Consider the following 13,085-nt stretch of genomic DNA (forward strand, 5'->3'; position numbering starts at 1 on the left):
GCCTTCAAATTTGAATTCCCTAGGATCCCCATATCAATGGTATTTGGAATTGGAAATTGTGGAATATCCTCCTGAAAATCCATACCCTTGTTTAGCTGTTGCATATTGACTAGACTTTCCTTTTCCGGCCAGATTATCTCCGGCGAGGGCTTCCCTATATGAACCACTACCACCAGTGGCTTGCTCGCTGTTGGAGGAGGTGCAGTAGCCGTTTCTTTCCCCCTTCGAGTGTAAAAACCAGGGATTTTGATCACATGTTTCCTAGATGGGAAGAATGGTGGTGCACGGATCCAAGGTCCAAACTGCTGAGACTCCTTTGACATACAGCCTTCTGATTCAATCCATTGTTCACAGTCCCTATCATCATGCATAAGGGAACCGCACTAGCAACATATATTTGGGAGTCGTTCGTATTTGAACAACGCCCATTTTTCCTTACCATTGTCAAGAGAAATCACCCTACCATGGCACAAAGGTTTGGAAATATCAACTGTGACTCTGTTTCTAATAAATCTGTCCCCTCATGCTCATTCTCTTCCGTTATCTCATGGACTGTACCAATGGCTTCACAAATCTTCGCAGTGACTCTTTCGTTCCTGAATCGGATTGGTTTATCATGCACCTACACCCAAAACGTAGCCCACTTGAAATCCATCTCTGTCAAATCCACCTCCTTATCATACTTCTGCAGCACCATTAAGTGTTTATCGAAGCTCCATGGCTCCGTTGCTATAATCATATTCACCTCACTCTCATCGTTAAAGGTAAAGAGAACAATGTGATCCCCCTCCCTCTGAACTTTAAATCCGTTTTTTGTTCTCCATATTGGTGTGAAAGTTTTAGCAATAGCATCTAAATTAAGAGCATGCTTTGTAAGAAATTTTACTGCCAAAACATATTCTATCTCTGCCTGTTCTTCTGTTACGCGAAGGTCTGAGCCTTCGTTCTCCGATAATGTAAGGCAGCTCCAAGATTTGGTTAGGTCTTCCATTGTATCAGAGAAAAATAAAACTAAAAAAGTGTATCCCAGTAACCCACGAAGAAAAAACCCACAAAGCCTCACAGGTAAACTTGTTACCTCGAGGTACGACGACACCTTCCAAAGAAGGGACTACAGTTCTACAACCTAGGAGAAGAGGGAAGACCCGCTTTCGCTAGCAAAGAGAAACTTTTTTTTTTTTTAATGAGGAATGTAAAATGATACAAATAAAATGTAGATTTTCATTTTTGATATATCAAATAGTTATTTGTATCTTTTATTTTGTTATATTTTTCTAATACTTGAGGGATACTAGTTTTATTTTTCATATAAAATGTGTCATACATCCAACACCCTAGGTATACTAACCCAACATATAGGGAGGATGCTTCGATACGTGACCACAAAATTCAATGTTGTTCAGTAATTAGATCAGACAAAGACAAACACCTATAATTTGAAGGAAGCGATCAAGAATATTTCCTAGATAGGAATTGTGAGATTCGTTAGTTCACATGGAGAAAGGCTAAGTGGCCCTAGTCTTGAATACATGGGGGAAAGAATTTGTGTTGTCATTTATAGGTGTATTGTAAAAAGCAATAAATTTGAAAGAAATCATTGGTGGTACTTGACCTTTAAAAAATTAATAATTTGAGCAACTGATAACGACCAAAGGCTTTTTGAAGTTTAACCATTTGCTCACTAATAATGACCAAAGGATTTTTAAAGTTTCAACTAGTACTTCAAAGTTCTACTACTTGACTAGAAGGCTTGCACAATTGGTATTCTTAACAACTGACCATGCTGCTTTGGGCTCTGGTACAGGCTCTGGTTGCCATGCTACTTGGGGCTCCGATCCTATTACTGTCTATGCTGCTGCGAGCTCTGGTCCAAACTTCGATCCTTCTACCGGCCATGCTTTAGGCTCTAGTAGACGCTCCGATCCTACAACTGACCATGTTGCTTTGGGCTCTAGTACAGGCTCCAGTTGCCATACTACTTCGGACTTTGGTACAGGCTCTAGTCCTACTATTGGACATGCTGCTTCAGACTCTAGTCCAAGCTCCTTATCATACTTCTGGTCATACTGCTTCGAGCTCTAGTCCAGGCTCTAGCCCTATTACTGGCCATGCTACTTCGCGCAACAATCCTACTTGCCATGCTGCTTCTAGCAAAGATCCAACTGCTGCTTTCTTTAATGCTGCTTTCTTCAACACTGCTCCATCATCATCAGATTCTGATGATGAAGCGCAGTTAACCAATTGAGTTTAGTGCTGTTCAGCGCAATATTGCTTGATTCAAAATTGCTTTATGATCAGATGCCGTCACATCCAAATGGTACACCTTTGTATCCGGGAAATTTGAAAACCAATCGTTTGTTGCAACAGCTCGGTCCAACCGTTCCCATACTATGTAATCTGCAAAGTGCTTATGCCAAGTGAACATAGTCCCCACAAATCCTAAGTCCATAAATCCGCATTCATCAAGCACATCTCTAAAAGCTTGCATTTGTCCATGTGGTCATGTTCTGCCACCAATTTTTTCTGATTGTTTTGTGACCTCATTAAAGTCACCTGCACACAACCATGGCGCCTTTCCTCTTGATTTCAAACTCCTCAATCTTCCCCAAGCTTCATGCCTTTTTTGAGTATCCGGTTCCCCATAGAAACCCGTAAAACGCCATTCCCCTTCCTTATTTTTCTTTATTGTACTATCTATGTGATACTGTGAGAAAGTCTCAATTGTTAAGTCAAAATCCTCCTTCCAAAAAATCACCAAACCCCCAGTTTTATTTCTTCTAGGAGCTATAAATTTATTAAGAGAATTCAGAAAGTTAGTTACTGCTTTTTTTCTGTCAAAAATATCCCTAAATTAATTAACCAACAACTTAAAAATGGGGTTAAAATAGTAAATTGGCAAAATAAAGTTAGTTATTACTTTTTTTACTGTAAAAAATACCCATACCTAAAACTTAAAAATTGGATTAAAATAGTAAATTAACAAAAATAATAAATTCTTATTTCTACGTTGAAATGTCTTCCTGCTTTTAATTAACTCCTACTTTTACGTTGATTTAAATTCATACTTCTACTCATTAACTTCCTACAAAATAGGATCACCTTCTTAATCTATTGGAAAATTATACTACTATTTAAGGGGCTACACCTGTTTGGACCGGATTTTTTTTTTCCAATAAATACCCCTGCAACCTAAATTTAAGTAGATATAAATCTTGAGGATAACATAGCAAAAATACATCTTTAACTGTCGCCTATGACCTTGCCTACGAAATAGGCAATATTTAATATTCACGTTTAACTCCAAGCATTACTCACACCGAGAGAGGAGATGAGGTTTTTTTTAAAGAAACTTACCGTGTTAAAAATTCTCAAAAAAAAATAAACTCTTGCTCCACATTTTCACTTTTCTTTCTTTAGTTTTTTTTTTTTTTTCTTCCTTTATCAAGACTGATTTTTTTTTTTTGCATTAAAAAAAAACTTAACTTTTTTTTTTCAATAATCGGTTTCCTCAATCTGATCTCACGTTTTTTTTTTTTTTTTCCTTAAATCTCTTTTTTTTTCCCCAAAAAAATACTAAAAAATAAAAATCAATCATATCCAAAAGAAATCCAAAAAAATTCAAATACCACATTGAAATTTCAAACCCACGTTCGACTTTTCCCTAAAAAATTCTCCAAAAAAAAAACTTTTCCCTAAAAAAAAGCCCTTTCAAATTTATCCCCAAAAAAAAAACCCTACTTTCAAATATTTAACAAAACTTTCAAATAACTATGGCTGGTCAAAAAAAAAAAAAAAAAAAAAAAAAATCTAGAATTTTGATGTGTATTATGCGTTTAACTCCCAGCATTACTCCACATTTTCACTTTTCTTTCTTCAATTTAGATTTTTTTTTTTTTTTTTTTTTTTTTTTTTTTTTTCAGGAGATACAGGTAGACTTGGTGGAATTTCTTGACCCCACAGAGAGCTGATTAGTTTTTACTTCTATCATTCCTTTTGAGAAAATTTATTAGGGAAAGAAAGAAACTGACAGTGAACAAGAGAGAAACTGACGTTGAGAGAGAGAGAGAGAGAGAGAGAGAGAGAGAGAGAGAGAGATTGATTGAGGCTTTTTAAAGAAGGTTCGGTCTTTCCAAAAAAGCCTAAAAGTTTAGGCTGCAAAAGATAGACATTGAGTGACAAGCACAAGTGAGAATCTCAGTCTGACTAAATTGTTTTTTTTTTTTTTTTTTTTTTTTTTTTTTTTTTTAATAATATAAGTGAATTGTAAAGTTTAACATAAAACCAAAAAGAGTAAACATTAGGTCCGAAGTCCGGAGCTGGCGTAAAGCAGCTCTTTTATGCCACCAATAATAATGCGCTACGTCATCCAATAACTTTAAACGTAATAAACCTTATTACACACGATTATAACCCACAAAATACCCCAAAACTCAAGTGTATTCTTCTCTCTGATCCCTCTCATCTCTGTTGCTCTCTCCCTCTCATCAAAACCCAGCGTCGATCTGCTATCACCCACACCACCTCCGATCTGCCATCACCCACACCACCTCCGATCTGCCATCACCCAACGATGATGATCCAACAACTGAGTACAGAGAATCGGGAAGCACGGCGGCGGAGTGCAAGAGCGTGGGGTGAGCGTGTTTTTCTAGAAAAGCTCTCATCTTTACTCTGAAGGGCTGCTGGGTATGTTCAATTAAAATTAAAAATAAAAACAAAAACAAACAAAAAATCTGTAAAATTAGAACAAGCAAATACCAAATGGAAGTAGAGAGTCAAAAAAATTCCCCTCCCTTTTCACATTGTATCTAAAAATTTCTCTCATTACAAATATATCTGATGTATTTGATGCATTAATCTTTAACGTCAAGCTTCTTGGTCAAATTGGTTTTGCTTTCTGAGCCAACAGAATCTACGAAACTTCTTGAATTGAGAGAAAGAGAGTGAGAGAGAAGGAATCACCAGAATTTCACACCATGGAAGGTAATTTTTTTTTTGTTTGATTTTTCAATCTCAAATTCATATTGGCGCATTGGGTTTTCGTTTTCTGATTGATTTGTGTCGATTGGCTGCAAAAAATTTCTTTTTTGCTAAAATTTGTTCGATTTGCTGGGTTTTTTTGTTGGTTGGGTTGTTGGGGTTTTTGTTGCTAGATGCACAGAATGATTAGGGGGTTTTGTTGATTGTGTTTGCTGGCTCAATCTGGATTATATATTGTCAAAAAAAGAAGGAAACATGCAATATGTGCTTAGCCTTCCATAGCTCACAAATGATATGTCGGGATTTGGAATATAAAGCTTAAATGCTTTGGTCTAAGAAGCTCTGGCAAATCGGCGTTGGGTTTTGATGAGAGGGAGAGAGCAACAGAGATGAGAGGGATCAGAGAGAAAAATACACTTGAGTCTTGGGATATTTTGTGGGTTATAATCATGTGTAATAAGGTATATTAAGTTTAAAGTTATTGGCTGACGTGGCACATTATTATTGGTGGCGTAAAAGAGCTGCTTTATGCCAGCTTTTCATTTTTAGAAATATTTTTTCGAAAATTTTAAAAGTTGTTAATACTTTTTCAATTCTTAAGAAATTTTTTTTCTAAAAATGGTTAATTATTGTATGGCCTTAAGACACACATTAGTAAAATCCTATTAAAAATCGGTGTGAAAACCCAAGAAGTAAATTTATTATTTATGCGACAAGCTTTTTGTACTGATGAGCATGTGAGCAGCTTTTTTATTAGTAATTGGTGAGAAAACCATTTTCTCCAAGCAAAAGATCTGGCTGTCGACATTTAAGACTAACCCAGGGCCCCAGAGAGCTATCTACCATGCAATCAAACTTTTTTCTTTTTGGAAGTTTTTGCAGTGCCTTAAATCGTGCTTCATTCATTCATTTCAATTAATGGTAATTTCAATTAATGGGGCAATACACTTCAATCAATCATGAAATGGAGCTTATAAAAATTTTAAAATTTATATATAATAATGAATTTTCTTTGTCAAGGTGGTCACTCACGCGAAGAAGCCAGTGACCTCCAATCATGGTCCGTCTAAATAGAACTTATTTTATTAAAATTAAAAACTAAAAACTAAAAATGTTATAACAAAATAATTTTTAAATATGTAAATAACACCGTAAAACTTATTTTTAATAAAAAAATTACTGAAAAGTAAAATTTATAGGTTTTGTAAACAGTACACGAGATTCACTAATATATTGAATAGCCAAATTTACTGCTAAAAGTTTGAAACTGAGTAGCCATTCAAAACAAAGTGGTGAAGCAAAGTGACAAGACATAAAGAAAGCAAAATGTGTGAAGGTGAAAAAATGAAAAAAGAAAAAAAAGAAAGAAACAACTTTAAGGACAGATATGTGGGCCACATAATTAACTGGGTAAGATAAACATTCAAACTTTGAATTCTAAAGTTTTTTATTTTTTTGGTAAATAAGATTGTTTTTGTCAGAAGTGGGATTTGAGAACCCACGCCCTCGTTAGAGGACCAGAACCTGAGTCTGGAGCCTTAGACCTAAATAAAAATTGATCAGGTTAACATTTTTAAAAAAATTATAAAATAATTTGACATAACGAAAAATTAACATTTAGATAAAAGGATTTTATTAATGTGTGCCCTAAGGGCACACAATAGTAAACCAATTTTGGAAAAGTTTTATCAGAAATTGAAAAAGTTTTGACAACTTTTTCAATTCTCAATAAAACTTTTCCAAAAATGGATTTGTTAATGTGTGCTCTAAGGGCACACATTAACTAGACCCTAGATAAAAACTTATTTTTTGAAAGAAAAATAAATAAATAAAGACTTTTAAGTATAGAGTGATGGTACTGAATTGACATTTGAAATTTGAAATCAAAACTTTAAGTTTAGAGTCCATAGAGAGTCCATAGAGTCTAGACTCTAACTTATTTTTTGAAAGAAAAATAAATAAATAAAGACTTTTAAGTATAGAGTAATAGTACTGAATTGACGTTTGAAATCAAAACTTTAAGTTTAGAGTCCATAGACTCTATGATGTGACTACTTAGTTCTCAGTAAAGCTGCTTTCTGATTGATGAATCTGCTATGGTAAGATTCTTAGGTGATTTTTTTTTAGGTTGCTTTATTAAATGGATTTTACTAACATGTGCAAAATTTTGGAAAGGGTCCGGTTAATGTGTGCTCTAATAAATTCATTTTTGGATAAGTTTTATTGGAAATTGAAAAAGTTGTCAAAACTTTTTCAATTTCTGATAAAATTTTTCTAAAATTGGTTTACTATTGTGTGTCCTTAGGGCACACACTAAAGAATTTATGAAAATTTATGAGAAAGCTGGGAAGCAGTTGTTAAGAGATCTGAAGTAGGATTTGAATCAGAAAGACTTCATTTATGAGAATAGGCCGTTGGTGGATAGAGGAGTAAATATGAATCTAAAGAATTTATGAAAATTTATGAGAAAGTTGGGAAGCATTTGTTAAGAGATCTGAAGTAGGATTTGAATCAAAAAATTTATGAATCTAAAGAATATGAGGTAGAGTCCAAATGAATCTGTTGTGAATGAGGGAGAGAGAGGAGTTTGAAGAGGACTCTGCGTGACAGAGAAGCTTTAGGCATGAATGATAGAAGGGTCCGGTTAATGTGTGTCTTAAAGGCACATATTAAGTTTTCTATTTTTGGAAATATTTTTTTGGGAATTGAAAAAACTGTCATTACTTTTTCAATTTTCAAGAAATTTTTTCCAAAAATGGAAATTAAATTCTTAGAGCACACATTAGTAAAATCCACCTTCAAATTGAAACTTTAAATTTCAAACAAAAACAAGAAACAAACAAACAAACAAAAAATCTACAGCGTACTTCATCTTATTTAATTAAAAAAAATTAATATTTCCAAACAATCCACTCATATGTGATGGTGCCAAACAACCTTGGTACTTAGAGTGATGAGTGACAGAAATTGAGTGACCAAAAAATGGTGGCCAAACAGCCTTTAAGTGCTCTCTCATATTATAAAATCTCAGTGCTCACAGTGATCATAGTGCTCTCTCATATTATAAAATCTCACTCTTCGTTCTCTGTACTCTCATTCTCAGTCTCAACTCTCTAGAGGGGATTAAATTCTTAGAGCACGTAAATGGTCAAGCATAGAGTGAATGGTCAAGAAATATTGCACTGAACAACACTAAACTCAATTGGTTAACTGCACTTCATCATCAGAATCTGATGATGATGGAGCAGTTTTGAAGAAAGTAGCATTAAAGAAAGCAACAGTTGGATCTTTGCTAGAAGCAGCATGGCGAGTAGGATTGTTGCGCGAAGTAGCATGGCTAGTAATAGGGCTAGAGCCTGGACTGGAGCTCGAAGTAGTATGACCAAAAGTAGGGTCAGAGCTTGGACTAGAGTCTGAAGCAGCATGACCAATAGTAGGACTAGAGCCTGTACCAAAGTCCGAAGTAGTAAGGCAACCGGAGCCTGTACCAGAGCCCAAAGCAACATGGTCAGTTGTAGGATCGGAGCGTCTACTAGAGCCTAAAGCATGGCCGGTAGAAGGATCGAAGTTTGGACCAGAGCCCGCAGCAGCATAGATAGTAATAGGATCAGAGCCCCACGTAGCATGGCAACCAGAGCATGTACCAGAGCCCAAAGCAGCATGGTCAGTTGTTAAGTATACCAATTGTGGAAGCCTTCTGGTCAAGTAGTAGAACTTTGAAGTACTAGTTGAAACTTTAAAAATCCTTTGGTCATTATTAGTGAGCAAATGGTTAAACTTCAAAAAGCCTTTGGTCGTTATCAGTTGCTCAAATTATTAATTTTTTAAAGGTCAAGTACCACCAATGATTTCTTTCAAATTTATTGCTTTTTACAATACACCTATAAATAACAACACAAATTCTTTCCCCCATGTATTCAAGACCAGGGCCACTTAGCCTTTCTCCATGTGAACTAACGAATCTCACAATTCCTATCTAGGAAATATTCTTGATCGCTTCCTTCGAATTATAGGTGTTTGTCTTTGTCTGATCTAATTACTGAACAACATTGAATTTTGTGGTCACGTATCGAAGCATCCTCCCTATATGTTGGGTTAGTATACCTAGGGTGTTGGATATATGACACATTTTATATGAAAAATAAAACTAGTATCCCTCAAGTATTAGAAAAATATAACAAAATAAAAGATACAAATAACTATTTGATATATCAAAAATGAAAATCTACATTTTATTTGTATCATTAGATTCATCTATGACTAATTTTGTACTAAGTCTCAGACTTTTTATATTTTTTTTCTTTTCTTTTTTTACTAAACTTTAATATTAGATCTTGAGTAAGCCAATTGCCAGAATCTCGTATGAAATACAGTTATAATGCACACGTTTTTTGCATTTTTTCTTCTCAGTAGAGATTATTAATTTTTTATAGGATTTGTTTTGTTTTATCAATAAAAAGTTATTTTTATTTTTATTGTGGTAGGGGGCCACATGGCACTTATACAAACTAGTTAACCACTTAACTTTTGGGTTTTTAAAGACAAGTTTTCAATTTTAGGGGGGGGGGGGGATGAGTATGAAATTTTCAAAATGTTTGGGGATGGGTGTCGATACCGTATTTTGTCCGACCCTGATTCACATGTCAAAACAAAGACCAAAAAAAAAAATTTAAATTAAAAAGGGGTGCCAAATCATGAATTTCAAAGCCAAAAAGGGTAAAAATAAGTACAACATGTTTGAATGGTGAATCAAAAAGTCACAACTTTGAAAAATCCATTTTATAGCAATTAAGACCAAAACCTTAACTGGGTATGGTCAAAAGGTAGACTTTTTGTTCCGACCACTAGATCACATTGAACTTTAGACCGTCTCATACGGTATATTTTTCGCTTCGAAATGATGGTTTATGGGCCAAAATCAGAATTAAAATGGATAGGATATCACAAAAATACTGAAAACCCTAATAAAATCTTCACTGTTTTTTTAGGAAAAACTGGCAGTTTTTTACTCGACTTCACGCAATAAACTGTACTGATTGGGCAAGAAATGGAATGAGCGGGCTGGGCTATCTTGAAGAAAAAGTTCTTAACTATTTTTCACCAAAAGGAGTCGATGATATCTGCTTTGGATTGAAAGATACGAATTTATCAAGAAAAAATGTCTAGAAATTTTCAGCTTTGCGTCACCTTCCTTTTGAGCGTGATATCTCGACGACTGTAACTCCAAATCAAACAAGGCCAGAACTGTTGGAAACTAGACATTTAGATAATTCCGTGCAAATAAAATTCAATGAAAACAGAGCTCAAAAAGGCCTCCAAATAGCCACGTGAATATTGGGCCAGAAATTAGAAAAAGACGAAAAAATAGCTGATGAAGTGGCAAAAGTGGGAGGCTAGCATTGGTGTATCAAGATACACCAATGCTAGCCGCCCCTTGCTACAGGCGGCTAGCACTAGTGTATCCTGATACACTAATGCCAACCCCCCCTTTTCCACCTTCCCCTATAAATACCCCCCATTTTTTAGGAAAAAAAATATGTATAGACTTTTAGGGAGAAAAATAGTGGAAAAAATAGAGAAGAAAAGTGAGGAAAAGTTAGAAAAATTGAGGAAATTCTGGGGAAAAAAAAAGCCTTAGAAAATAAAAAATAAAAAATCTCTCTCTCTTCTCTCTCTCTAGGAAACCCTACACCAAAAAGTCTTATCCTTTTTTTTGGTAATCTTTGTGGGTAAGGCTATAGGATGGGTTAGTTCCTTAATAACTAAACCCATCCCACCCCTTTTATTATATTGTAATCATCATTTCCATATATATAAAATCATTTCTTTTTTGCTTGTTGTTCATAGTTGCTTTATTTTTACTATGTTCTTGTACATATTGTGTATATATCTATCTCTTTATTTCAATTTTCATATTATTGTTGTTGGTTTATATTATTGTGTTGGTATCCCTACATGGGTATTGGACCATCTCCTAGGCTATGTATGGAAAGTACCCTTAGGGGGAAGAAATCTCATCCCACCTAGGCATCTAGGGATTTTATTATTATTGATTTTTAATTTCATGTCATCCCGTGTACTTTCAAGTAATCTTCATCCCCTTTTATTTTATGTCATCCCATTTAATTTCTTGCATATCCCCTCTCCCCTTTATTTTATTGCACTCATATATATATATATATATATATATATACACACACACACACACTAAAAAAACAGATTTTATATCATCTTTCTTAAATGGTTTTTTAAACCTCCATTAGAGCACAATATTAGTATGTCTCATAAGAATGGTGATGGCTTAGAACTCCCATTTCTTTATATTGAAGAATCCATAAGACTTGAAAGAAATTAAAATCTATTTAAAAGGGAAACAAACAAAAAAATCAATATTTACAATATTCCAAGCTCTTTACTATTATGTCATTTAAATTCCAAATTCTTTACTTTTATATCATTTAAATTTCAAGCTCTTTATTTTCCTTGCAATTTATTTTCTGCACTTTATTTTTGTTGTTCATTTACATTCCTCATTACAACAAAAATAAAGTGCAGAAAATAAATTGCAAGGAAAATAAAGAGCTTGAAATTTAAATGATACAAAAGTAAAGAATTTGGAATTTAAATGACATAATAGTACAGAGAACGGAGAGTGAGATTTTATAATATGAGAGAGCACTGTGAGCACTGAGATTTTATAATATGAGAGAGCACTTAGAGGCTGTTTGGCCACCATTTTTTGGTCACTCAATTTCCGTCACTCATCACTCTAAATACCAAGGCTGTTTGGCACCATCACATATGAGTGGATTGTTTGGAAATAGTAATTTTTTTAATTAAATAAGATGAAGTACGTTGTAGATTTTTGTTTGTTTGTTTGTTTATTGTTTTTGTTTGAAATTTAAAGTTTCAATTTGAAGGTGGATTTTACTAATGTGTGCTCTAAGAATTTAATTTCCATTTTTGGAAAAATTTTCTTGAAAATTGAAAAAGTAATGACAGTTTTTTCAATTCCCAAAAAAATATTTCCAAAAATAGAAAACTTAATATGTGCCTTTAAGACACACATTAATCGGACCCTTCTATCATTCATGCCTAAAGCTTCTCTGTCATGCAGAGTCCTCTTCAAACTCCTCTCTCTCCCTCATTCACAACAGATTCATTTGGACTCTACCTCATATTCTTTAGATTCATAAATTTTTTGATTCAAATCCTACTTCAGATCTCTTAACAAATGCTTCCCAACTTTCTCATAAATTTTCATAAATTCTTTAGATTTATATTTACTCCTCGATCCACCAACGACCTATTCTCATAAATGAAGTCTTTCTGATTCAAATCTTACTTCAGATCTCTTAACAACTGCTTCCTAGCTTTCTCATAAATTTTCATAAATTCTTTAGTGTGTGCTCTAAGGACACACAATAGTAAACCAATTTTAGAAAAGTTTTATCAGAAATTGAAAAAGTTTTGACAACTTTTTCAATTTCAAATAAAACTTATCCAAAAATGAATTTATTAGAGCACACATTAACCGGACCCTTTTCCAAAATTTTGCACACGTTAGTAAAATCCATTTAATAAAGCAACCTCAAAGAAAATCACCTAAGATTCTTACCATAGCAGATTCATCAATCAAAAAGCAGCTTTAATGAGAACTAAGTAGTCACATCATAGAGTCTATGGACTCTAAACTTAAAGTTTTGATTTCAAACGTCAATTCAGTACCATCACTCTATACTTAAAAGTCTTTATTTATTTATTTTTCTTTGCTAGAGAGTTGAGACTGAGAATGAGAGTATAGAACTTAAACCCCTGGCTCATACTTCTGCAGCACCATTAAGTGTTTATTGAAGCTCCATGGATCCGTTGCTATAATCTTATTCACCTCACTCTCATCGTTAAAGGTAAAGAGAACAATGTGATCCCCCTCCCTCTGAACTTTAAATCCATTTTTTGTTCTCCATATCGGTGTGAAAGTTTTAGCAATAGCATCTAAATTAAGAGCACGCTTTGTAAGAAATTTTACTGCCAAAACATATTCTATCTCTACTTGTTCTTCTGTTACGCGAAGGTCTGAGCCTTCGTTCTCCGATAATGTAAGG

Source organism: Quercus lobata, chromosome 5 (genome assembly GCF_001633185.2).
Source record: "Quercus lobata isolate SW786 chromosome 5, ValleyOak3.0 Primary Assembly, whole genome shotgun sequence".
NCBI lineage: Eukaryota > Viridiplantae > Streptophyta > Magnoliopsida > Fagales > Fagaceae > Quercus > Quercus lobata.